This window comes from Syngnathus leptorhynchus, unplaced genomic scaffold (assembly GCF_054491065.1).
Source record: "Syngnathus leptorhynchus isolate UIUO unplaced genomic scaffold, UIUO_Slep HiC_scaffold_390, whole genome shotgun sequence".
Lineage (NCBI taxonomy): Eukaryota > Metazoa > Chordata > Actinopteri > Syngnathiformes > Syngnathidae > Syngnathus > Syngnathus leptorhynchus.
This window is the reverse complement of record NW_028232345.1, coordinates 32,501-36,654: the sequence shown is the minus strand read 5'-3', so window position 1 is coordinate 36,654 and position 4,154 is coordinate 32,501.

Below are 4,154 nucleotides of genomic sequence, written 5' to 3'. Positions count from 1 at the left end.
AGCGTCAGGGCCGGCTCCTTAAACACGGACCGAGTGTCGCCCTTAACACAGACCAAGCGGAGGACGGCCGCCTCCCTAAATACAGGCCGAACCGGAGCGCGAGGGCCGCTCCTTAAACACGGACCGAGTGTCGCCCTTAACACAGACCAAGGGGAGGACGGCCGCCTCCTTAAACACAGGCCGGAGAGGAGCGTCAGGGCCAGGCTCCTCAAACATGGACCGAGTGTCGCCCTTAACACAGACCAAGGGGAGGACGGCCGCCTCCTTAAACACAGGCCGGAGAGGAGCGTCAGGGCCAGGCTCCTCAAACATGGACCGAGTGTCGCCCTTAACACAGACCAAGGGGAGGACGGCCGCCTCCTTAAACACAGGCCGGAGAGGAGCGTCAGGGCCAGGCTCCTCAAACATGGACCGAGTGTCGCCCTTAACACAGACCAAGGGGAGGACGGCCGCCTCCTTAAACACAGGCCGGAGAGGAGCGTCAGGGCCAGGCTCCTCAAACATGGACCGAGTGTCGCCCTTAACACGGACCAAGGGGAGGACGGCCGCCTCCTTAAACACAGGCCGGAGAGGAGCGTCAGGGCCAGGCTCCTCAAACATGGACCGAGTGTCGCCCTTAACACGGACCAAGGGGAGGACGGCCGCCTCCTTAAACACAGGCCGGAGAGGAGCGTCAGGGCCAGGCTCCTCAAACATGGACCGAGTGTCGCCCTTAAAACAGACCAAGGGGAGGACGGCCGCCTCCTTAAACACAGGCCGGAGAGGAGCGTCAGGGCCAGGCTCCTCAAACATGGACCGAGTGTCGCCCTTAACACGGACCAAGGGGAGGACGGCCGCCTCCTTAAACACAGGCCGGAGAGGAGCGTCAGGGCCAGGCTCCTCAAACATGGACCGAGTGTCGCCCTTAACACGGACCAAGGGGAGGACGGCCGCCTCCTTAAACACAGGCCGGAGAGGAGCGTCAGGGCCAGGCTCCTCAAACATGGACAGAGTGTCGCCCTTAACACAGACCAAGCGGAGGACGGCCGCCTCCCTAAATACAGGCCGAACCGGAGCGCGAGTGTCGCTCCTTAAACACGGACCGAGTGGAGGACGGCCGCCTCCTTAAACACAGGCCGAACAAAATGACACAAAGTGTCAACTGCGAATGTTGTCCATCCAAGGAAGGAGCGTGATGCCCGGCCGGCTCCTTAAACACAGGCCGAGAGTCGCCCCGGACGGTCCGCCTCGCGGCGCCCGTCTGCTCGGATAAAATGACACAAAGTGTCAACTACGAATGTTGTCCATCCAAGGAGGGAGCGTGATGCCCGGCCGGCTCCGAAAACACAGGCCGAGAGTCGCCCCGGACGGTCCGCCTCGCGGCGCCCGTCTGCTCGGATAAAATGACACAAAGTGTCAACTGCGAATGTTGTCCATCCAAGGAAGGAGCGTGATGCCCGGCCGGCTCCTTAAACACAGGCCGAGAGTCGCCCCGGACGGTCCGCCTCGCGGCGCCCGCCCGCTCGGATAAAATGACACAAAGTGTCAACTACGAATGTTGTCCATCCAAGGAGGGAGCTTGAGGCCCGGCCGGCTCCTTAAACACAGGCCGAGAGTCGCCCCGGACGGTCCGCCTCGCGGCGCCCGTCTGCTCGGATAAAATGACACAAAGTGTCAACTGCGAATGTTGTCCATCCAAGGAAGGAGCGTGATGCCCGGCCGGCTCCTTAAACACAGGCCGAGAGTCGCCCCGGACGGTCCGCCTCGCGGCGCCCGTCTGCTCGGATAAAATGACACAAAGTGTCAACTGCGAATGTTGTCCATCCAAGGAAGGAGCGTGATGCCCGGCCGGCTCCTTAAACACAGGCCGAGAGTCGCCCCGGACGGTCCGCCTCGCGGCGCCCGCCCGCTCGGATAAAATGACACAAAGTGTCAACTACGAATGTTGTCCATCCAAGGAAGGAGCGTGATGCCCGGCCGGCTCCTTAAACACAGGCCGAGAGTCGCCCCGGACGGTCCGCCTCGCGGCGCCCGTCTGCTCGGATAAAATGACACAAAGTGTCAACTACGAATGTTGTCCATCCAAGGAGGGAGCGTGATGCCCGGCCGGCTCCGAAAACACAGGCCGAGAGTCGCCCCGGACGGTCCGCCTCGCGGCGCCCGTCTGCTCGGATAAAATGACACAAAGTGTCAACTGCGAATGTTGTCCATCCAAGGAAGGAGCGTGATGCCCGGCCGGCTCCTTAAACACAGGCCGAGAGTCGCCCCGGACGGTCCGCCTCGCGGCGCCCGCCCGCTCGGATAAAATGACACAAAGTGTCAACTACGAATGTTGTCCATCCAAGGAAGGAGCGTGATGCCCGGCCGGCTCCTTAAACACAGGCCGAGAGTCGCCCCGGACGGTCGCCTCGCGGCGCCCGTCTGCTCGGATAAAATGACACAAAGTGTCAACTACGAATGTTGTCCATCCAAGGAGGGAGCGTGATGCCCGGCCGGCTCCGAAAACACAGGCCGAGAGTCGCCCCGGACGGTCCGCCTCGCGGCGCCCGTCTGCTCGGATAAAATGACACAAAGTGTCAACTGCGAATGTTGTCCATCCAAGGAAGGAGCGTGATGCCCGGCCGGCTCCTTAAACACAGGCCGAGAGTCGCCCCGGACGGTCCGCCTCGCGGCGCCCGCCCGCTCGGATAAAATGACACAAAGTGTCAACTACGAATGTTGTCCATCCAAGGAGGGAGCGTGAGGCCCGGCCGGCTCCGAAAACACAGGCCGAGAGTCGCCCCGGACGGTCCGCCTCTCGAGGCGCCCGCCCGCTCGGATAAAATGACACAAAGTGTCAACTACGAATGTTGTCCATCCAAGGAGGGAGCGTGAGGCCCGGCCGGCTCCGAAAACACAGGCCGAGAGTCGCCCCGGACGGTCCGCCTCTCGAGGCGCCCGCCCGCTCGGATAAAATGACACAAAGTGTCAACTACGAATGTTGTCCATCCAAGGAGGGAGCGTGATGCCCGGCCGGCTCCGAAAACACAGGCCGAGATTCGACCCCGGACGGGCCGTCTTCTCCCGGCGCCCGCCCGCGTACGCCCCCCATCCCCGGTCGCCCGTCTGCTCCCGGCGGGCCTCCGAGTACCCCCTCACCCAACTGACCGACTGGCACTCAGGACCCGCCTTGGTAGGGCCTCCATCGGCCTCGGCTCGTCCGACGTCGGGTGGACGGTTCCTACCCACTGCGGGTCGCACTCTAGCGCCCCGGCCGCCGCGTGAGCGTGCGCTCCCCGCGCCGCCCCGCAGGCCCCGGCGCGACCGTACTGCGGCGAGACCGAGACGACCCGGTTTGGCATCCATCCCACCTAGCCACGATCCACGGAGGCCGAGCGAGCGGCTGAGTGTCGGGCGCCGCGCGTGCGAGCGTCCGCCGGCCGCGCCGGTCCTTCCGCGAATGTCGTTTCTCAAACCCTCCGGCTTGATAGCGGCGGCACCACGGGAAGCCGTCCACACACACCGTCCGACCTCTATCCGAAAAGCCTTCCCGACCAACCGCGGTCGCGGGGGCGTCTGTCGCTCCGCATCGGGGGGGCGTATGGCTTCCGCGCTACGCGCTGCGGGCTCGGGGGGGCCGCAACGGCTGAGTCTGACTCGGCCGGGGCGCAGCTTCCCTCCCGGCAGTCAGCAATAGTGCCGATCGCGCCTGCCACCAGCCCCCTCCCCGACGGGTTCGTCGGCGCCGGCTGGCCGCCGTCCGCCTTCGTTCCCCGAGGGTTCCCAACCAGCGCCGATCCAACTCCGCATCCTGGCCGCACGCAGTGCGTGCCTCGCGCGGGTAAGTCGCCGGCGCAGCGCCGCAGCTCCCGACCCCCGCGTACGGGAATAGTTGAGGGCCTCAGCGGGCCGCACCGACCGAGTCCGACTCGGGCCGGGGCGCAGATTCCCGCTTGGGTGACCGAACGTTCTCTGCTCGGGCCGGAGGGCCGACGCCCGTCCCCCCCCGTCGTCCCCCACGGACCGCCTCCGAGGCCACTTCGCACGGCTCATCCTCGGCTCCCTACCAATGCTTAATCGATGGGGCCGCCCGGCCGGATTCGCGCCACCCTGTCCACCGCGAGTCTCCCCAGACTAACCCGAGTTACCGCCCAGCTCGCCTAACCTTGCACTCGCTCTGCCAAACGGTCGTGTAG